This window comes from Dipodomys merriami, unplaced genomic scaffold (assembly GCF_024711535.1).
Source record: "Dipodomys merriami isolate MVZ:Mamm:240054 unplaced genomic scaffold, mDipMer1.0.p SCAF_88, whole genome shotgun sequence".
NCBI classification, from domain to species: domain Eukaryota; kingdom Metazoa; phylum Chordata; class Mammalia; order Rodentia; family Heteromyidae; genus Dipodomys; species Dipodomys merriami.
In genome coordinates, this window is record NW_027206490.1 from 4692982 (window position 1) to 4716956 (window position 23975).

The 23975-nt window shown below is 40.2% G+C and overlaps 2 non-coding genes across 2 annotated transcripts; both read left to right on the plus strand.

The window, feature by feature from the left end:
- The first annotated feature begins 781 nt into the window (after window positions 1–781).
- On the plus strand, window positions 782–887 carry LOC138820420 (U6 spliceosomal RNA). The gene has a single exon (XR_011369871.1). It is a non-coding gene; the product is annotated as a U6 spliceosomal RNA (small nuclear RNA).
- A 9091-nt stretch (window positions 888–9978) lies between these two features.
- LOC138820422 (U6 spliceosomal RNA) lies at window positions 9979–10082 on the plus strand. Its single transcript, XR_011369873.1, has one exon. It is a non-coding gene; the product is annotated as a U6 spliceosomal RNA (small nuclear RNA).
- The last annotated feature ends 13893 nt before the right edge of the window (window positions 10083–23975 follow it).

Consider the following 23975-nt stretch of genomic DNA (forward strand, 5'->3'; position numbering starts at 1 on the left):
GCTACAAATAAATAAAAACAACAATTAAATATTCATGATTAATAAAATGAAAAATAAACCAGTTACGTGTTTCCAGTATTTGAAGTGTACTACATATTAGATTTTACTATATTCTCATATTCCTGTACATTTAAAACTGGCTAAGATTATGATGTTCAACAAGAGTTTTATAGGCTATGAGTAGTCTTTAAAGTTACCCACTAAGATGACTATTTATGGCTCATCTCGTCATTTGTATATGGCTTATATCTTCACTTGTTGCTCGCTAACATATAAAGTAAGGAAGCTCTAAATTGTAGTTAACAAATTCTTAACTCTTTACTCTGCTTCTTTAAACAAAGACTTTGCAACTTCTCATTAGTAAAGTTTCTATAAATTCTGAAATATAAATACTTAGTAATATATGTCTGCTACCATAAATCTTAACTACTTCATGGAAAATTTTTATGACCTGCCAAACAGTCCCTATTTTGGCATATTTAAGCAAATTCCCAAAATTAAACCCATTTAAAGCATTAGAACTTTAACAACCTTAACCCTTGCTGCAATGTTCATTATGACAGGTGCCTTGTAGAGAATAATTGAACTCCTCCTTCTACACATCTCTTGAACCACAAATATTTGGAATTACTTTGTTTTTGACATATCAATTTTGAGTTTCTTCTTAAATATGTGCTTATGTAAGAAATAAATATTTCATGACCATTCTTTTGCATTTACTTTTTGTTGAAGTGTCTAATTTAAGAAAATCAATTACACTTTATATATAAAAAAAAGTTCTGTGCTCAATTTGGCAGCACATACCCTAAACCTGGAATGATACAGAGATGATGAGCATAGCTCCTTCGAAGGATGACACACAAATTCCTGAAGCGTTCAATATTTTTACAATGACAGACGCTGGAGGGAATGTGGCCAGAAGTAAACACTACTGAATTCTTGGTGAGAGTGTAAACTTGTCAACCCCTTTGAAAAGCAGAACGGAGGTTCTTCAAAAGATTCCACATAGAGATCCTCTATGACGCAGCAATCCTTCTTTTGGGCATTCACCCAAATGATCAGAAACAAGACCATACTAAAACTACAAGCACAACTATGTTTATTGCAGCATTATTTACCATAGGTAAGATATGGAACCAACCCGATGCCCCTCAGTACATGAATGGATCAAGAAAATGTGTGTGTGTGTGTGTGTGTGTGTGTGTGTGTGTGTGTGTGTGTGTGTGTGTGTGTGTGTGTGTAACTGTGACCCCTCTGTACAGTACTTTTACAACTAAAAACATATAAAAATGTTCTGAGATGGAAGAGTTTATTCCCCCAATTTTATCCATATAATATTGTTAACAAAGCAGATTTTTAAATACTACGTAGAATGTGATATGTATTACAGAAACCATTACATGTAATGAGCAACCAGAAATAATGTTATCAATTGAATATGCACTGCTTCCAAGGAAGCCAGATGGATAATTTCTCATGCTCTAAATCAAACTGGTGATCTTATGTCTTGATAGTGTAAAAATATCAGGGACAGAATAATGAAGGAATTACAACTGAGGTGAAATCCATATGAAAATATACAAACCTGATAAAACATATAAGTATCTGAGCAGTATATTGTGTTTTAAATCATTTACGCTACATTGTAAAGATAATGAAGACCTATTAGAATGAATTAACTTTTTGATATCCTATCGTAGCTCCTTAGAAGGATGAACTCTTTCCTCATTCTTGTAGAGGCTTCATCAGATGAGAGGAACTGTATTTTTTTGTTTGCTTCCTTCCATTTATTCTTCACTCTGAAATATGAGCTACATGATACTGAAATACACCAAGGAAAATTAAACACACAGGCTTTGGAAATATCAATCAATGTAAAATAAATAAAATACGTATAACCTTGTAAAAGGTCTAAATAAATTAATTTATATAATCTCAAGTGTAAACAGAAAATGATTTAAGCAATGTCACGGAATTGAAAAATGATAATTTTTAGGAGATACTTAATTTTTTCTTTTCTACTGCATTGAATTAATTATTGATTTTGTATAGAGAGATTAAAGATGAGATTAACAAGAAACTTGCTTAAAACTGGGCACAAATTCTGAATAGACATGTATTCCAAAATCCATGAAAATCGCCAGTGGGTTTACAAAGTTGTGTTTAATGCTACTTCTATGCTGGCTTAAGCTTTGGGAACAGAAGTCATTAGAGAAATGCAATTCAAAATTACTATGATACTCCTTCATAACTATTACAACTCTTATTTTAAAAAAATCAAAGGAACCAGTTGTGGTGGGACTCAATTTGTCCTAGAAACCCTCTAAGGAGAGAGCAAGATGAGGCATTGGCTTAAGTGAGCTGCTCAATGTCTGCCATCCCCAAAAGAAAAACATTGGAGTGAAGCTCAAGGCCATAATGTCTTTGGGCTTGGGTCCTTCCCTTGACGATAGCATCTGCAAGTTGATCTGCCTGAGATTATACCTGAGGTGTGCCCCCAGGGGAGTGTGAACCCACTCTAATGGGTCCCCCCTTTGAATTAAAACTGCAGAAATCAATGTAACACCTCCAAACCACCAAAGGGAAATGGGCTCAAAAATAGAATTCCTCTTCAGGAAAACTTCATCCAGGGCTTTTTGGAACTGCAAAAATATTGCCCAATGGCTGTCTGTAATTGTAATAACTTCTTGGTGCATCCTGCCTTTTAGTAGGGCAAATAAGGCACACACTATCTTTAGGGACAGGCACCCATGGCAACAGCCAATTGATTTCCCCTAAAAGGCTCTGAAGTTGGGTTAAGGTCAGAGAGGTTGGAATATCCAGCAAAGGCTTAAGGAGACTGTCCTGAGTCAAGGTAAGGTGGAACCAGAGCACCTTAAAAGGAGGTAACTTTTGAATCATATTGAGTGCTATGGTGAAGCCCCCCTTTCTTAATATGTTGTGAACCTGGGCCAGAAGGCCCTCCAGTTGTCCTAGGTCTTGGTGCCCCACGATTATATCATCCGGGTAGGCAAACACAAGGGAGGTATCTGAACCCAACACAGGCCCTAGAAGTGTGGACAAGTATTGTTGGCAAAAGGCCAGGTTATTTGCCATTCCCTCTGGCAGCACCATCCATTCAAACCTCCAATCAGGCAGGGAAAACTTAAGAGAAGGGATGGAGAAAGCAAACTTTTTGCAGTCATCCGGATGCAGGAGGATTGAAAAAAACAATCTTTAATATCAATCACACCGAGGTATATTGTGAAGGTATAGCAGGAGTCCAGGGCATACCTCTTAGGGATGCCTACTAGCTCCATCCTTTCATTTACCTTTCATAGATCTTGGAGCACACACCTAGCCCCAGAGGCCTTTTGAATAACAAATATGGGTGTGTTCCAAGGACTCATAGAAGGGCATATGTACCCAAGGTTTATCTCCACCAGAAGGTGGAGGGCTACAAGTTTAGGTTTTATCAATGGCCACCACTCCACCCAGGTAGGGCTTCCTATCTAAATCAAACTTGGATCCACAATTCTTTTTCCAATGGTATCCCTTAGTGCCCCTGGGTCAGGGGGAGGTTAGGACCCCTCGGGCCAGTTGGCAGAGGATTGTTGTGAATAGTCCCTCTTAAAGTGCCTCTCCTGCCCACATTTAAAACAAGTCCCTCTCCCCGATGGTCTTGGGGTTCCTTGGCCCTGGGCTGCCAGTGCCTGAGTAATAGCCACAGTCATTGTAGATGTCTGAGCATGTAAAGCTAAAGCTTATGATTGGGACTGGTGCTGTTGCATTCCCACATTCTGTGAGGCCACCAGCCATCTTCTCAGAAAACACTCTCTCAATCCCATGCAGGCCATGTGGTGGTCTGCATTCATCTCTTCCCAGACCAGCAGCTTTACAAAATGATCTTGGAGGTTCCCTGCTGGCAGCTTGTGGTTAATACTCTGTTCAACTCCATCTACAAACTCAACTAGAGGCTCACCAGGTTTTTGTGTAACTCCTGCTATGAGGGACTCAGTGGGCCCATCATCCAGTTTGAACCATGTGGCAAGTCCTGCCTGCATCACCTGATCACGGTATGGGCCAGGTATTGCGGCATGTTGGATGCCAGTGGAGTACCATTCCCCATCCCTTTTAACATGGTATAAGTAATAGGTATCACAGATTGAGCCTGCCAGTTATTCTCCACTCGCACTCTGCATTCCTCCTTAAAGAAAGCTCACCATTTAATAAACTGAGAACAAGTGAAAGTGAAGAAGGCTTTGGACACATCCAGCCAGTCCTTGGGGACACATGGGTGATAAGCAATGTCCTGTAATAAAGTCTGGGCCCAAGGAGAGTTTGGACCATCCTCCGGCACTGCCTTGTGGAGCTCTTTAAGATTTTTAGCTTCCCATGGATACCATTCCATGGGCCAGATTTACCAGATACACTTGGGGAAGCAAATCTTGTGGCCCAGGGTCCGGGGTCCTGGGTGGCCCTTCCTTTCCAGGGTAGGCCTCCAATTAGGTTACTTCCCCAACCCTCAACCCCTCCATGGAAGGTTGGTAGGGGTCCGAGTCTTGCAGGTCCTTCTCACAGGTTGCGTAGGACGCTGTACCTCTCCCTCAATCGGGGAAATAGGGTGGGGACCTAGGACCATCCGGGGAACCTGAGTCAGAGGGGGTAACTTTCACCCTCATTTTGATTTCCACTGTGCATGTTTCAGTGCATTCTTGGATGAATTTTACCCATTCCTTTTCCTTCTCACTTCTCAAGTCCTCCTTTATGCCTGCTAGGCCTAATGCTGCCTCTTCCTCTTACTTCTGTGAAATAGCATTACCCATACTAAGGGTTTCACTTACCCTGTGAGACTGCTTAGCCTCTGCCGGTATCTTTTCCTTTCAAGCCCCACATTGGGTGACAGATGTTGGGTCTTTGTCCATCCCACAAAAGACGGATGGGGTCCAAGGAAAGGTAAGTGCGGCTGCTCCCCTGTTCCGTGGCCTCACTTAGCCAGGGAGACAAACAGACACAGCAGTGAGTCAAGTGAAGCAGGAAATTCATTTATTAACTCATAGCAAGCTCTTTTTTAAAGCAAAAAAGACCAGGTGTGCATGGGAGGGGAGGAAGAGGAACCTTATCATGCACCTAAGCTTCCACGGGATGGTTAGTCATGGAATGCAAAGCAAATTGGGCTCTTCCCACACAACTCCCCCTCAGCACCATCTTTACTGCCCATGTGCTCCACAATCAAAGACCTCGGAGTCAAAGCTGACACTCTAAAAAATTCAAAGGATGAAATAAGTGAAACCCTAGGTCTCCTTGGCACAGGCCAAAATTTTCTTAAAAGAGACACAGAAACACAACAAATTAAAGAAAGGTTGGACAAATGGGATTGCATAGAATTGCAGAGCTTCTGCATGGAAAAGGACATAGCTAGCAAGATCACCAGAAAGCCCACAGATTGGGAGAAGATCTTCACTAAACATACAATGGACAAGGGTCTCATATCTACAATATACCTGGAACTAAGAAAATTAAATGCCCCAACAATAAATCGTCAAAGAAACAACTGCCCAATAAATAAGTGGGCTATAGACTAACAGAGGAACTTTGCTGAAGAAGAAAGAAGGATGGCCAATAGACACATGAAGAAATGCTCAACTTCCCTAACCATAAGAGAAATGCCAAACAACATTGTGATACCACCTCACTCCAATTAGAATGGCTATAATGAAGAACTCTAATAACAACAGATGCTAGAGGGGATGTGGTCAGAAGGGAACCCTACTGCATTGTTGGTGGGAGTGTAAACTTGTTCAGCCACTTTGGATAGTAGTATGGAGGGTCCTCAAAAGACTCCACATAGTGCTCCCCTATGACCCACCAATCCCACTTTTGGGCATTTACCCAAATGATCACAAACAAGAGCACACTAATGGTACCAGCAAAGCTATGTTTATTGCAGCATTGTTTACCATAGCTCTAAGATTTGGAACCAACCCAGATGTCCCACCATAGATGAATGGACCAAGAAAATGTGGTATATATACACAATGGAATTCTATGCCTTCATCAGAAAGAATGGCATTGCCCATTTGTTAAGAAATGGAAAGACTTGGAAAAATTATATTAAGTGAAGTAAGCTGTGCCCAAACAAACATAGGTACCATGGTTTCCTTTATTTGCATAAACTAGTATGCCTGACACAAGCAGAAAAGGTCAGATAAGTTGATGGTAGGCGAAATAAACTCCAAGATAAGGAATCAAATGGTTTTTCTTTCTTGCAATTGTTTCTAGCATACTTATGAGATGATTTCTTTGTTGCTTTGTATGTCCTTCCCCCACGGTAAAACCTCTGCTTTCATTGTATTTGAGGTTGATATAATTTGTGGAGGGCTAAGGCAAAAACAAACTGTTTAAATAGGGATACAGCTGGACCCATTGCAACAATAAGATGCACAAGATGTTACATCAAAAAATCAACTTTACAATTTTGGCTGGGAGGTGGATTAGGAAGGAGGGTGATTTGAAGGGATTCGAAGGGGAAACAAAGGAGCAGGCAACAATGCTTGATAAGAAATATACTCATGAATGTTGAATGAAGACTGTGGAAATGAAGCTGGAGGTTGTCAATTTTTCATATAGATAGCAGTTTAGTGTTCTAGTGAACAGTCTTAGCCTAGAGAATCACACCAAGTGTGCTATCACTGTACAGAGAGTTTGGCCAGAGAGTAAAAATTGAGTCAATGAGACAGACCTGAGCACTTGCTTGCAGCTGTGCCAAGGCGGTGGTGGTGGCGGCCATAGCCACACTACATAAACACAGAGAGTCCGGGACAAAGGCACCAGACCCAGAGAGCTAGTGGATTCTACTCAACACCAGCAAGAACTGACAAGGAGCAAATATCTTCATCCTGCAGATCACAGACTAAAGATGACCACGGAACCAACACTCCAGCGTGAGTAGAACCCTGACATCCTCACTCCTTCTCAGGAAGCAAAGGAGGGAAGTCCACCTCTCCCCACCCCCAGCAGCAGAGATCTCCATTTTTGATACTGACAGAGGCCTGGCTGAGGAGCTACCAACAACTCAGGCCTTGGAAGAAAACTGGAGTCATTTAGCAGGTCACAGGAACCTGACCTGACATTCCAGGCGTAGCTCCACACAAGGGAAAGTCACCAAGCCCAAGCAGAGGATCCTCGGCCCCTACAGGTGTGGCTTTCTTCTGGGTAAACAGAGCCAGAGGCTGCCCCTCCCTACAGCAGCCTAGAAAAACAATTGAAATTCAGTATACATAAACCCTGAGAATGGCTGTAGGCTGAGCTTTGTGAGTATATCAGAAGCTATCCCCTCAGGGAAAAGCTACTGTTTGGTGAAAGGCCTCAACTCTACCCAGAACCTAGCCTCATCACACCATCTCCAAACTAGAAGAAACAGCCATCTCCTTCTTTGCCATCTCCTTCTTTTGTGATAATCAAAGCAGATCTCTCTCCCACTGAACTAGCGAGGAGGAGGATCACAAAATCCTGGGTAAAACAGAGCATTTTTCTGCCTGCTCAAACAAACTGACTTAAGTAACCAATCAAGACAGACCAGACAGTAACCACAAGCAGACCTGAGACTCCACAAAGAGATTCGTTAGGACACAAGGAAGATAAAAGATCTTCCCATGCACGCAGCCCCCCCCCCCTCCCCAATCAAAGAACTCTTTTTTATACCTTTTTTAATTTTTAATTTTTAAAAGTTTTAAAATTATATTTTAAAAATTGTTTTCTATTAATCTTTTTTGTCCTCGCATAATTTTTATTTTAGGTATGTGTGTGTGTGTGTGTGTGTGTGTGTGTGTGTGTGTGTCTGTGTGTGTCTGTGTGTGTGTGTGTGTCTGTGTGTCTGTGTGTGTCTGTGTGTCTGTGTGTGTCGGTGTGTGTTTTAATCTCTACTGAGTTTTTGGTCATTTTTTTCTTTTTTCTTTTTCTCTTCTTTTTTTTTCTTTTTCATTTTTTTCTTCCCTTTCTTCTTTTTGGGTGACTGAGTTGCTGTTTTGCTCATCCTCAGATACATACCTGTCATTGATTATTAGACTTTATCTCCCCTGTGTACATATTTAACCCAGAAATTTATTACTCAATTCAAAACCTCTTAGGCTTAAATTCTTTAAAAGTAGTATTATCTCCTTCTACCTTTATAATTTTAAGAACTTTTAATCATAATTTTTGTGTTTCACTTTTTGTATTTAAATTTTTGTTTTTCCATTTTCTCTTGTTTTTTTAAGTCTCTCAAATAATTCTGCCCAAGCTATTTCCCTCTCTGAAATTAGGACTTGGTCAAATACACTCTCTTTTTACCTACCACATCCCTCTAATCCTACTTTTCCCCACATTTCTCTCTAAACCTAATAACTTCTCGTTTGCAAAATTCTTCTTTTCTGTTCTTAACCCATTAGTACATAGTTGTTTGATGTTGAATAGATTGTATCTATTGAAGTATGGAGGTTCCTCTAATGACTTCACATTGATCTCCCCCATGACCCAGCAATCCCAATTTTTGGCATTTACCCAAATGGTAACAAACAAGACTATACTAAAGCTACCAACATAACTGTTTATTGCAGCATTCTTTAAGAGAGCTATGATGTGGAACCAATCCAGATGCCCCTCCGCAGATGAATGGATTAAGAAAATGTGGTATATATACACAATGGAATTAATTCTATGCCTCCATCAGAAAGGATGACATTGACCCATTTGTTAAGAACTGGAAATACTTGGAAAAAAGTATATTAAGTGAAGAAAGCCAGGCCCAAAGAAACATAGGTCCCATGGTTTCCCTTATTTGCAATAACTAGTGTATGTCTGAAACAAGCAGAAAAGGTCAGATAAGTTGATTTTACGTGAAATGAACCCCAATATAGATATTCGTATTTTTTTCCTTCTTGCATTTGTTTCAAACATATTCAAAAGATGATTGCTTTTTTGTGTTCTATGTCCCTCCCCCACGGTATAACCCCGGCTTTCATTGTATTTGATATTGATATAGTTTGTGGATGGGAAGGGCAAAAGCAAATAGGGATACCGGTGGACCCATTGCAGCCATGAGATGTACAAGTCGTTATGCAGAAATTCGAACTTTACAACTTTGGGCAGGTCGGGGAGGGGCTGGGGGGTGGTGGAAGATATGAAGGGAAGGGGAAACCAAGGGGGAAGCAATAATGCTTGATAAAAATGTACTCATTACCTTTCCTCTGTAATTGTAACAACTCTGTATGGTATTTTCATGATAAAAATTTTTTAAAAAGGATGTAAAATATTTTGATTTTAAAACATTATATATATATGTATATGTATATATGTATGTATATATGTATATATATGAATATACATATATGTATATATATTCATTACCTTGCCCATGTAATAAAATCCCCTCTGTACGATATTTTCACAATAAATAAATTATCTGAAAAAAATGGTATCAGTCAATAGTGCATATAATTTTATTTTTCATTACAAACATAGAATGTAGTAAAAATTTTCTTAGCAATTACCCTGCACTAGGTTGTGGGCAGATTCTAATGGAAATAATATACTGTGTTTATGTAGAGAATTAGAGCATCCAAAATTTTAATATGCTTGTGGTCCTAAAACCAATACCTTGCTGATATTGTGTGACAAATACAACTTCCTATAAGTACAGAAGTTTTCCTTGTATCTTTTCAATTTATATTTTTATTGTAAAGTCCCTGTGCAGAGGGGTTACAGTTACGTAAGTAAGGTAATTAGTCCATTTCTTATTGAGCATTGTTACCCCCTCCTTTGTCTTTCCCCTACCATTCCGCCCCTTCATACCTCCCCAACATGTCGCTTCACCCCTCCCATAGAGTGTCTTGTATATTTCATTGTTACAATGTGGCAACCTCTGTCCTTTCCTTGTATCTTCAATGAAGAAATGCTGGCTTGATTTATGCTGATTCTACTGTTGTAGACACACCTAAAATCACTCGCCAAGTTCAGGAGTACAAAATGAAATGCATAGCAGAAACATTGGAACATTTCAGAGAAGATTAGCGTGGCTCATGTACAAGGATGACAGACAAATTTCTGAAGCATTCCATACTTTTACAACAGATGCTGGAGGGGATGTGGCCACCAGGAAACCATACTGCATTCTTGGTGGGAGTACAAAACTTGTTCAACCACTTTGGAAAGTAGTATGGAGGTTCCTCAAAAAACTCCACATAGAGCTCCCCTATGACCCAGCAATCCCACTTTGGGACATTTACCCAAATGATCACAAACAAGACCATACTAAAGCTACCAGCACAACTATGTTTATTGCTGCATTCTTTAAGATAGCTAATATATGGAACCAACCCCAATACCTTAGCAGATGAATGGATCAAGAAAATGTGGTATATATACACAATGGAATTCTATGCCTCCATCAGAAAGAATAACGTTGCCCCATTTGTTAGTAACTGGAAAGTCTTGGAAAAACTTATATTAAGTGAAGTAAGCCACGTCCAAATTAACATTGGTCCCATGGTTTCCCTAATTTTCAATAACTAATATTTGTCTGGGTTAAGAAGAAAAGGTCAAAAGCTATCTGCATATGACGAGATAGGATGATGTTAAGAGACATGAACCCCAAGATAGGGACACAAGTGGTTTTTTCTTTCTTGCTATTGTTTCTAACATACGTATAATGTGCGATGTGATTTTTTTGTTTCTTTATATGTTCCTGTCTCCTGCTATAACTCCTGTTTTCACTGTATTTGAAGTTGGTGCGCCTACATCTTCTATATACGCTCCTCTAATTTGTGGAGGGGAAAGAAAGAAAACAAAATGCTTAAATAGGGGTACAGGTTGACACATTGTAACCATGAGATACACAAGACACTATGTTGAAAAATGAACTTTACAATTTAGGTGTGGTAAGGGAGGAGGGTTGTGTACTTATGGAGCTGGGAGGGAAAGGATGGTAGGGGAAAAATAAAGGAGGAGGTAACATTTTTTTTTACCTTGCTCATTACCTTGCTCACGCAAATGTGACTCCTCTGTACATTATTTAGCTAATAACTAATATTATGAGGCAGACTGAAATGAGACTCCAGAGAAAGAGTCAGAAAGACTGATCAGAGAGACTAAAATTGGTCACACAAAGATTGGAAAATAGAATTCCTTGTAGAACATACAAATCATTGAAACCCTGCACATGTAAGGACAAGAGAGCAAAGTCCAGAAATGCACATTTTCTTAGAGGTCAGCTATTGAATTATCAATGGAAATATTTGTATTCTTAAATATTTGACCACATGTGAGAGAAGGCTGAAGAGAAATAAAATGCCATCACTCTGTTTGGACGTCCAATATCACACTAGGAAGTAATCAATCACTGATTTGTAATAAAAAGAGAAAACAATTATTCCAAATGGGGGTTTCATTTCTTTTCCTGTAACAGTTCTTGATTTAGATGCTAGCAATTACCATACAATTGATCCAGTACCACAGCTGAAATGATATTGACCGCAGTATTCCCACATGAAGGAAAAGAGAAAATTAACAGATATCTGAAAAAATGACTTGAGGATGAAATGTTCTAATAGTGATATCTGAGGTTTTGACACAGGTGAAGAAGTGGATTTTCTTTTCTAAAAAATCTCCATTTTTAGCCTGGTGACAGTGGCTTACATCTGTAATCCTAGCTACTCAGGAAGCTGAGATCTGAGGACTGCTATTCAAAGCCAGCCTGGGCAGGAAAGTCTGTGAGACTCTTATGTCCAGTTAACCACCAGAAAACCAGAAGTGGCATTGTGGCTCAAGAAGTAGAGCACTCACCTTGAGTTGAAGAGCTCAGGGACAGTGTCCAAGCCCAGACTTCAAACCCCTCGACCAACAACAACGAAAAATCTCCCTTTTCTTGGATTGCCTACATCTTTTCCTATCATTCAACAAAGAAGCCATTTTATCACCCACTAAATTTAAGTCCTAACCTAGCTACTGCTAATAGAATGATTTGGTATCTTTTTTTTTTTTTCTGTCCATCATGCGACTTGAACTCTGGGCTTGGGCTCTGTCGTTGTCAACTACAAGACAAGGCGAGTGTTCTCCTGCTTGAGCCACAGTGCCACGTCCGGTTTTCTAGCAGTTTATTTGAGATGAGAGGCTCACAGACATTCCTGCCAACGCTGGCTTTGAACAGTGATTCTCAGATCTTAGTCCCCTGAGTAGCTATGATTACTGGCCTGAGTCACTAGCACCCGGCATGTTTTGGTATCTTATGGCAAATGGTTCATATTGGGGGGAAAAAAAACAACTATGGTAACATTTTTTCCAGTCCTTAAACTCTGGGCCTGGGCCCTGAACATGGTTATGCTGGTAGCTTTCATGTGAGCTTGTTGGATTACTGCCCATGAGGGGAATTACTGAGTCTTAAAAGAGATCTCTGTTTAGTCTTTTCAGGAAACTCAGTACTGCATTCCACAGTGGTTGAACAAGTTTAATTTCCCACCAACAGTGTAATAGAGTTCCCAATTGGCTACATCCATGCCAGCATTTACTATTGTTAGTTTCTTGATAAACGTCATTCTATCTGGGACGAGGAATAATCTGTCTTGTTTACTTGTAGATTTGTGGGCACCTTCTAGCTACTATGAATGAATCCATGAAACCTATATTGCTCGGAGTCTGCATTCCTTTCTCTTTTCTCTTAGTATCATTTTCCCCAACCTTTCATTTTCCTTAAGACTAGTGAAAAGTCATCTTTTCAGATGAGTGAATAGAATTCCATTATGTGTGTGTGTGTGTGTGTGTGTGTGTGTGTGTGTGTGTGTGTGTAAGATGAATATAGGCCCATGAGTTCATTTCTAAGTCTTCTGTTTCATCTGTAATTTAGTAGTTCCATACTAAAGTTGAATTGTTTTCTCTACTGAATTGAAGAATATTGTTGGGATTTTGATGAGTATTGCATTTTCAATTTTTGTGGTTCAGTATTGCAGTTTTTGCCATGTTAATTTTTTTCAGGCTTCATGATCATATGTATATTATGTTCAGAAAACACACATTGCAATTTTGAACAAACAGAAGGAAAAGTGTCTGGCAGTAGTTCCAGAAAATTTACCCTCTTAGGCTGCAGGAAGCCTGTCTCCCCCTAGGCCTTTTACTATTATTATTACTACTAATTATTATTATTATTATCTTTAAGTAGTTGTTCAAAGCAGTTTGTGAATACAACACATCTTGATTAATGTCACTGCTTTTTAAACTAGAAATATTCTTTTTTATTTAGTTACAAGAGTTTTCAGATTCAATTCTTTTTAAGAATCTTAACAACTAGGTTATGAATAGCCTTTTATAATTACCAAGTCTATTTTTGTCCTTGGCCTAGGCAAGTTCGACATAAGTCATCCAGCCCCCACCTCATCATTAGAGAATGAATGATATTTCCAAATGCCTGAGAAGTATAGCATGCTTTTATTTTCTTACTTTTTAAAATAGGACTTGAACCAAGGACCAGGGCATTCTCCCTTTGCTTCTTCACTCAAGACTATAATTCTAACACTGGAGTTACACCTCCACTTATGCTTTCTGGTGGTTAACCAGAAATAAGTTTCCTGAACTTTCCTGCCCCAGCTGGCTTCAAACTATGAGCCTCAGATCTCAGGCTTCTGAGTAGCTAAGATTATAGGCATGAACAACTGATGCTCAGCCTTTGTTTTTGTTTTTTTATTGTGATTAAGTGATTACATAATTTCCCAAATTTCAAACTATTGTGGGATCGTGATGCTCAGTTAAACTCACAAACACATTCTATCTTTCCTGGAGCAAATTGTCTATCATGGTCTATAACATTTATGAGTTCTATGAGCTTTGCAATACAGTTATTTCTTCCACATTGGGTGGTATGTACATTTCTTTTGTTTTGCATAGCATCAGCTGTTCCCTCTTTCTCATTTGTTCCCTCCCTCCCATTGCTGCCATTAAGTTGCTTAGTTCATTTTGGTTAATGTCCTGTGCAGCTAATTGGTCCCGTTGTTGTATGTTTTTCCCTGATTCACTCTAGTTCTGTGTTGTCTTCCTGGATCCCCTTCAGTGTACATATATATACCATACATGTGATCAGCAGCATGGAGTTATTTACTTGTGATTCAACCAGATGAGTGGAAGCTCTCTGTTTCTTAAGTCCTGTTAATTTTGTCATATCACTTAACATTTTGGATTTAACATCCACTTATCAGGGAGACCATGTACCATTTGTCTCTTTGATCTTGGCTTACTTCGCTCAACATGATTTCTTCTAACTCCATCCATTTCCATGCAAATGCCATTATTATTTTGTCCTTTCTAATGTCTGCATAATATTCCATTGTGTATAGATACCACAATTTTTGGATCCATTCATCTATGATGGGACATCTGGGTTTTTTCCATATCCTGGCTATTGTGAACAATGCTGCAATAAACATGGAGGTGCATGTGTCCTTGTATACTGGTTCCTGTTGTTCAGGATAGATGCCTAGAAGTGGTATGACTGGGTCCTATAGGAGGTCAATAATTAGCTTTTTGAGGAACCTCCAGACTGCTTTCCAAAGAGGTTGTATAAGTGTACATTCCCACCAGCAGTGTAATAGGGTTCCTCTTTCTCTGTATCTCCTCCAGCATTTGTCGTTGGCTGACTTGTGGGCCATTCTGCCTGGGGTAAGGTAGTATCTCAGGGTTGTCTTTATTTGCATTTCCTTCACAACCAGGGATGCTGAACATTTCCTCATGTGTTTCTTTGTCATTTTTATCTCCTCATCTGAGAAGTCTCTTTAGTTCCCTTGCCCATTTAGTAATTTTTTTGTTAGTCTTGGGAGAGATCAGTTTCTTGAATTCCCTGTATATACTGGATATTAACCCATTGTCTGTTATATTGCTGGTAAATATTTTATCTCAATTAGTTGGTTGTCTTTCTAGCACGGTTGTGATAGCTTTAGCTGTTCAGAAGCTTTTTATTTTAAGGTAGTCCCATTTGAAGAGTCTCTCTCCAATTTGTTGTGACCCTGGGACTCTGTGCAGGAAGTTCCTTCCTGTGCCTATAAGTTCAAGTGTCCCTTTTACTCTGTCCTGCAGTAGTTTCACAGATTCAGGTTTGATGTTAAGGTCTTTAATACATTTTGAGTTGATGTTGGTGCATGGTGATAGGCTGGGGCCCACTTTTAGTCTTCTGCATGTGGCCGCCCATTTTTCCCAGCACAAGTGGTTGAAGAGGCTGTGTTTCTTCCATTGTATGTCTTTTGTTCCTTTGTCAAATATCAGCTGACTGTAGGCATGCGTATTTATTTCTGGATATTCTATTCTATTCTACTTGTCTTCAGGTTTTTGTGCCAGTAACATGCAGTCTTTGTTATTATAATTCTATAGTTATGTTTGAAGTTCGGCATGCATATCTCTCCCATGTTGTCTTTATTTCCTAGAACTGTTTTGGCTATTCTAGTTCTTTTGTTATTCCATATGAAATTTGGGACTGTTTTCTGTATTTCACAGATGTACATCTTTGGTATTTTAATAGGAATTGCATTGAATTTGTATATAAATTTTTGCAGTATTGCCATTTTCACTATATTAAGTCTGTCTATCCAAGAGCATAGGAAGTTTTTCCATTTCCTAGTGTCTTCTGTAATTTTTTCTATAACTTTTCATACTTTTCATTAAATAGTTCTTTTACATCTTTGGTTAGGTTAATTCCTAAATATTTAATTTTTCGGGAGGTTATTGTGAATGGGGTTGCTTCCTTTATTTCCTTTTCTGCTTGTACATTGTAAGTGGACAGGAAGGCAACTGATTTTGTGGGTTGATTTTGTATCCTGCTTCTTTGCCGAAGTGATATATGATTTCTAAGAGTTTGGGGATGGAGTTTTGGGATATTGAAGGTATAGTATCATGTCATCTGCAAAAAGGGATAGTTTAACTTCTTCTTTCCCTATGCGGATCCCGTTAATGTCTTTTTCTTGCCTTGTTGCCCTGGCTAAAGATTCCAGAACTATGTTGAAGAGGAGTGGAGACAGTGGGAATCCTTGACTTTTTCTGGATTTTAAGAGAATTGGTTGTAGCTTTTCCCCATTAAATATAATATTGGCTATTGGTCTGTCATAAATGGATTTTATTATTTAAAGAAATGTTCCTTCTATTCCTATTTTCTCTGGAACTTTTAGCATGAATGAATGTTGAATTTTATCAAAAGGCCTTTTCTGAATCTGTGGAGATAATCATGTGATTCTTGACCTTGGCTCTGTTGATGTGTTGGGTACATGTTGTGATTTTTCCCATGGCATCCTTAATTCTGTTAATATGGGTTTCTTGTCTTCTTTTTTTAATTAAACTTGCCAATGGTCCATCAATTTTATTTATTTTTTTCAAAGAACCAGCTTATTTGGTTAATTTTGGCTATTAGTCTCTGATTCTCTAATTCATTAATCTCTGCTCTTAGTTTGGTTATCTGGCTCCATGTACTAACTTTAGGTTTTATTTTTTCATGTTTTCTAGCTGTTTTAATTGCAACATGAGATTATTTACTTGGTCTGTCTCTATTTTCTTGATGTGGGCACTGAGGGCAATAAATTTGCCCCTCAGGATTGCTTTTGCTGTGTCCCAAAAGTTTCTTTTAGAGGTGTTTTCATTTTCATTGAGTTGTAGGAATTTTTTAATTTCTTCTTTAATCTCTTCAATTACCCAGGCATTGTTTAGAAGTGTATTGTTCAATTTCCATGTTTTTGAGTAATTTCTGCAATATACTTTGTTATTGAGAACTAGCTTCATTCCACTGTGGTTAGATAGGATACAGGGGATTGTGTCAATCCCCTTGTATTTGCTTAAATTCCTTGCATGAACTATGATATGGTCTATTTTGGAGAAAGTTCTTTGAGCTGCTGAGAAAAATGTGTACTGTGTTTTTTAGGTTGAAATACTCAGTAGATATCAGTTAGTTGGACTTGAAGTATGGCCTCATTTAATTCAGTAGCTTCTTTGCCAATCCTCTGGTTGGCAGACCTGTCCTTTGGAGAAAGTGGGGTGTTAATGTGTACTAGTATTATCGTATTGGGATCTATTTTATTCTGTAAGTTTGAGAGTATTTGCTTAACATATCTGGGTGCACTAATGTAAGTTGATGGTAGTAATATCCACCTCTTTGATTGTTCACTGTACTAATATGTAAAGTCTGTCGTTGTCTTTTGGTATTGATTATAATGAAAAATTTATTTTGTTAGATATCAGGATTGCTACACCTGCTTTCTTCCTGGGTCAATTTGACTGGTAGATCAGTTTCCAGCCGTTCACTCTGAATTTGTTTGTATGTTTGCCTGAGAGGTGGGTCTCCTGAAGGTAACAGTTTGTATGTTTGGCTGAGAGGTGGGTCTCCTGAAGTCAACAGATTGATGGGTCATGTTTTCTGAGCCAATCTGCAGTTCTTTTTCTTTTGATTGGTGAAGTAAGCCCGTTATTATTAAGAGATAGTATAGAGAGATGCATTGTGGTCCCTGTGATTCCCTATTTTCCTAAGGTTTTCTTCTTTCCTTTCCTCCTGTGCTTCCTCAGTTACACTTTTATTGATGTCTGTCTGGGTCCAGGTCCCTGTTTCTGGTTGCTTTCTTCAGGTTGTGTCCCCCCTCTTAGAATTCTTTGTAATGCTGGCTTAATGTTTATGTATTCATTTAGTTTTTCTTTGCTATTAAAATTTTTCAGTTCTCCATCAAATGTGAATGCTAGCTTTGCTGTGTATATCAGTCTGGGTTGACAGTTATTGGCTGTCAGGGATCGTATGTTACTTTCCCAGGCCTTTCTTGCATTCAGTGTTTCTGTGGAGAAATCTGCAGTGATCCTAATTTTTTTCCCATTGTAGTATAGCTCCTTTTTCATTTTTGTTGCATGCAAGATCGTTTCCTTATTATTCAGATCTACCATTTTTACTATAATTTGTCCAGAAGTGTTTCTCCTGGGATCCTGCTTGCTAGGTGTTCTATAGGCTTCTGTTACGTAGGTAAGACGTTATTTTTTGAGATGGGGAAAATTTTCACTGATTATTTTGTTGAATAGGTGTAACATTTCCTTGCTTTGATATTCCTCACCTTCGTCCATTCCAATTATACCAAGGTTAACTTTCTTGACCCTATCTGCTTGCTCTTGAATTTCCCTTTGGCATAATTTAAGTGATTTTTCCACATCTGTAATGTTTTGGTCCAGTTGGTGTATCCTGTCTTCTGTATCTGACACTCTACGTTCCATTTCGTTCACTCTGTTAACTGTGGCTTCCATTGTGGTTTGCATGGAAGAAATGGACTCATTTATGGATTTGATGTTCACTCTCAAAGTACTGATCTCACCTTTTAATGAAGTGTATACTGCCTCTATTTTTGCACTGATATCACTTCTCAGTGAGGTGTGTGCTGCTTCTATTTTTGCGCGTACCTCCTGTTTTAGATCCTGCATCTCTTTTGATAGTTCATCCCTGTGATCTTTAATTTTCTGGTCTATTTCTCACTTTATTTCCTGAGTCATTGCCTCCAGCATATTTTGGATGTAGCTTTTGTCTTCCATTCCTGCTTTGCTCCCACTAGGGCTCTCCCCTGGGTGGCTGCTGGCTTTTGGGGATAGCTTGCTATCCTGGGTGTTGATAACCCTTGTAATTTTTCTGATTTTCGCATGGGGATTCAGGGATTATTGGAGACTAATCTGAAAATTTGTTTTGGTCAATAAGTGTCTGTCTTTTCTTGGTTGCTGTTTCTCTGCTGGTAGAGAGAATCTGTACCTGATCTCGGTTCTGTTGAGGGCCGGCCTCCAGCTGCTGGTCTGACAAATATAGAGTTCTCAGTTCTCTGTTTTAGATCACTGGCAATTCCTGTCTTTGGAAGAGTTGAGCAGCCCAGATTGCTCCTACAGGTGCTCTTGGCGAGTTTGGATGTGCTGGATGCACTGTCCCAGATGCTGGAGTTTGCTATGGGCTCCTGATATTTTTTTTGGTGGGTTGTGGGCTTGAACTCTGGGTTTGGGCACTGTCCCTCAGCTCTTCAGCTCAAGACTGATACCCTACCATTTAAGCCAAAACTCTTCTGTCTCTTTCTGCTTATGTGGTGCTGAGGAATCAGATCCAGGGCCTCATGCACCCAAGACAAGTACTCTACTGCTGAGCAACCTTACCAGCAGAGCTCCTGACTATTATCAGGTGCTGGTGGCTTGTGTTGTTCAATTTCCAGCCTAGAATATATGGGTTGGGTTCTGGTAGGGTTTAGGCTTCTCCTTTCCTGAGCCCCCAGGTCTTTGCTGTCACAGATGTGCTTCCCAGGGGACGCAGTTCCCTGTTTTTCTCCCCTCTGCTGAGGCACATGCAGCTTCTTACTTCAGTTGGGAGGAGTTGGTTGTGTTGCCCAGTCACCGGATCCCCAGACCTGGTGCCAGTGCCCGGCCTGGGACATGCCGGTTGGACCTATGCTGCTGTGTATCCTGCCTAGTTTATGCAGCCTGGGGTACTCAAATTTCTTCCACTGTTGGGTGTCTGGACCCAGAGGGGCTGTTCCTGGCTTGGGCATTTAAGCTCCCTACCAGGGGTGCGCTTGCTCTTGCCTGGCGAGCTGAGTGTGCTTCACAGTCTGGTAGAGCTCTAGAACATTTCCCAGTTTTAGTGGGTCCTGTGGTCCAGGTGTTGGGATAGGGTGTCTGAGTCAGGGTCGCGAAATTCCCACCAGCTCTGTTCTCTCTTAAGGCATACACTGTCTACTGTGGGATACTCACCCAAGTTCTAATTGTTCTTTTTGTGTGATGTACATCATTGGTTGCCGTTGAAATCAAGAATTCAATTAAGGTGGTTGTGGGCTGGGCTGGGTGGTGGTGGCTCTGTGAGTTTCTCTTTTGTCTCTGCCTCAATTGATGCTGTTAGCGTCCAAGCGGCAGGATGGGCCTCTTTCCTCCACCAGAGGGATGGTGGAAGGGTCTCCATGCAGGTTCTGAGCGCTGGGGTATGTCTCTGTTTGTACTCTCTGGATCAGCATCAGTTCTTTGCAGGTCTTCTGCCTTGTTTTCTGTGGGCATCCCATGTAGCTCTGGCACTCCCGCCGAGAGGCTGAGTTCCTGGCTCAGAGGTTTCTCTGTTCATTGCGGTTTGCGGGTCTGACACCGGTACTTCAGACGACTTCTGCACAGGTGATCTGCAGGTACTGAGCACTGCGGTTTGTCTCCAATTGCGTTCTCTGGATCACCACCATTTCCTTGCAGGATTCTGCTCTGGTGTTCTGTGGCTCTGTGTAGCTCTGTAATTCTTGCCATGGGGCCGAGTCGCTTTGGCAGGATGGAGCCTCTCTGCTCGGATAGAGAGTGAGGGGTGGGGTTGGGATCTTTGTACAAGCTCTGGGCTTGGCGGTTTCTTCAGTTAGTCGCAATCAGCGGGTCTGACACCGGTACCTCAGGCTGCTTCTGAGCAGGTGATCTGCAGACAAACCCCTGTGTCTCTGGGAGTCTGGCAGCCCCTGTCGGGCTGGCTGGGTGTGGTTTGGTGCATTGCTGCATGGCCAGTAGAGGTTGGGGAAGGGGTCTTCGCACTTCTCTTTTCTGAAATTCTTTTTCTCTCTTTTTTTTCCCTGCCTTCTGTTTTTCTCTGTGTTCATCTTTTTGTTCTTGTCGGTTTCTTGGGGGAGATTAAGCGTTGGAACACGACTCTCTTTTTGGTTGGGGAGAGCTGTGGCATTTCCCTACTGCCCCTTGCCATCTTGCTCATCCATCCAATTTTTATATTTTTAAATATCTATTTCATTATAAAGATGCTGTACAGAGCGGTTACATTTACACGAGTAAGTTACAGTTCTCATTGAACATTGTTACATACTGCAGTTTTTTTTCTCCCCCTGACTCTTCCCTCCATTTCTCCCACACACATTACATTGTAAATTAATTTCTGCCATAGTGTCCTGTGAGTATCATTGTTGCAATGGGTCACCTTTTGTACTTCTTTCAGTATTTTGTTATTTCCCTTCCCTTCCCCCAATCAGATAAATGCATATACAGGATGCAGAGTACCAGAATCAAAGACAGGAATTGCAATGAATAAAACCAATAGGAAAAGAAAAATGATATAAAGTAAGAAGAAAGAACTAGCTACAGTATATTGGCTACATCAAGCTTGACAACTAAACAAAAGAAGACCTGTTGTTTCTATGTCTTCATTTCAGTTAGCATCATTTTGTATGGTCACATATACATTCACACCTCCTGAGCTGTAATGATCCACTTTCAGGAGTAACAGGCTAATGTTAATAATTTCAAGTGAGAGAAATCATAGAGCTCAAGTCATTTTGCATATGCTAGGAATTGATACAATGCGCAAAAATTACATGCATTAATAACTACAATGCCAGTTTATCAGTGCAGTACTAGGTGTCCCTTGGCTGGAATCCCTCCTGAGGAAACCTAAGGCAGTTGGTGCACCTGTCTTCTGGGCTGGATTGAGGGCCTTGCTGGGCAAACAGCAATCCATTCCTGGATCCCACTTACAACTTTTTTTAGTAGACCCCCTACAAATCTCTCTCATCCCAATAACAGCCTTCTGGCTTTCAAGTGAGGTTATCTTTCATATCTCTTAGAGCTCTCCACACCTTTGTCTAGAACAGCTTTGTTCCAGGGCCCACATTCAGCAGCTTGTTCTAAGAAGAGTAGTAGCTATTTTGCTAGCCAAATATATTCTCTGCCATCTCCTCCTCAAATTAGTCTTTGGTGTCAGTATGAGTCTGCTCAGAGGGTAGAGCCAGCCTGGGATGGCTTTGAACCATGATCCTCAGAACTAAGTCTCCTGAATAGCTGGGATAACAGGCGTGAGCCACCTGCACCCGGACATCATTTCTTTCTTTCTTTCTTTTTTTTTTTTTGTCGGTCGTGGGGCTTGAACTCTGGACCTGGGCGCTGTCCCTCAGCTCTTCAGCTCAAGGCGAGCGCTCTACCACTTGCCTACAGCGCCACTTCCCGGACATCATTGCTTAATTCCAGGAACATTTCAGGGGGTGGAATAGCACAGCACCACATACATTTGTTAGCAACTGCCCCAGGTTGAGCCAGATGCTCAGACCAAAACCACTGACCTTGATATTGCCTTTGGTGTCCAACAGGATGTTGTTGGACTTAAGGTCTTCGTGTGTGATTCTGTTTTGGTGTAGGTAGTGAGCAGCACTTAGAGTTTGTATGATGAGCCTCCTGGTTTCATCCTCATACAGGCGGCACGCTATTCAGATCCACCCCAGGAGGTATCCCCTAGTGGCCAGTTCCACGATGATACATACATACTCTTCCTTCTCCAACACCTGGTACAACCTGATGATGTGTTTGTGCCATACCGTCTTAAAAATGTCCACCTCATTCTTTATCTAATGATGATGACTCTCACTTCCAGGCTATTTTAAATGCCACGTCCTTTTCTGTGACATGGGGATGGGCCACCTTCACTTGTCCATAGGTACCTTTGTCGATGAGCTCATTAATCTGGTATTGTTTGATGATCTCCTCCTTCAAGAAGCTTGAGGATGATTCTTTGTGTCCTTCCATCCTCCCACTATGATGGCAGGTAGCAAGTCTACCTAAAATAAACTTAATAAAATGATGGCAAACCAGAAATAGTAAAAGAAATACCAAAATCCAAACGACAACCAGTCCCCACAACCAAAAATTCATTTAGCCTTGAATCAGTCCAGCGGGTCATCAAGCAAGAGCTCCCAGCTCTGTTAACTGACAGAGGTTGGAGCACAGTGTCTTCCTATATATCCTGCATGGACTCACACAATGGAGCAATCACAACCAGGCATTGTAATCTCTTGGAGGAAATGGACCAATGAGAGTCTGGGCCAGTGAAGTCAAAGAAAAAGTGGACCAATCACAGCCTGCCAGCATTGACATTCTAGCTCAGAGGCCTCAACGACTGCTGCTAAGGACTCCAGGTGGGCTTGAGGTTGCTCTGGTCATTATCATGGCATTTTTGAAACCACTAGGACAGTGCTCAATATCCTCTGTTTTTCTAGAGGACCACTGCATCTTATAAATTGCTTCTCTACCTAATAGCCTCCATTCTTGATTGTCAACTTATTGTCTGGTTCCAACAATGGCATTGCACAAAGGCCTCCCACCTTCTCAAGGACAGTTATGTCCTACAACTTCCTCTTGAGGGTACAAGCTGGCTTTGAGCCACAATCCTCACAATTCACCTTCCTGAGTAGTTAGGATTATAGTTCTGAGCCATTGGTAGGTATTTAGCTCATCTCTTACATTTGGAGACAGTATATTTGTTAGAAAGGTAGGTTTCAATATGTCCTTTTAGCACTTTAAATTTCTTGCCCTTGCTGTCTAATAGATAATTTAGTTTATGATGAGAAATTAGTCATTATATCATTGAAGATCACTTGGGTGTGATGAATTGTATCTCTGCGTTTTGGGAGGATTTCTGTCTTTGTTTAATTCGAATTTGTCTTAGTGTGGACTTAGGTAATTATGTTAATTTTTTGACCTTGTAGATACCTGCATAGAAGGGTTCATGCTTTAATCAAAACTGGAAAGCTATTGGTTATTATTCCTTCAAATACTATGTATTTCTTTTTTTCCCTCTGTACATTATACATATATACATTATACATACATATTCAAATTGTATATGTGAATATACATATATATACCTACATATTTGTATTATATATGTCTTTATATATATATTTATTTTCACATAGCTTCCACTTTTGTGGTTGTTTATGGTAGGAAGGTTAGATTGATCGTAGCTACTCCATCAAAGAATTAGAAGTTTTCCTATTTATTTCTTGATAAAAATATGCATTTCTTGGCAAGGATATTGAAACACATAAAAACACAGCTAGCCCCTCGCCTCCATATCTCTCTAATTTCCTGCCTCTGTCAGGTCTCTGGGTTCTTCTAGTGTGTGGTGTGATCTTTTGCAATGTCATGTACTGCTTCAAAGGCCAACAGGTCTGCACCTGCAGGAGGAGCTGCCCCAAAGTCAG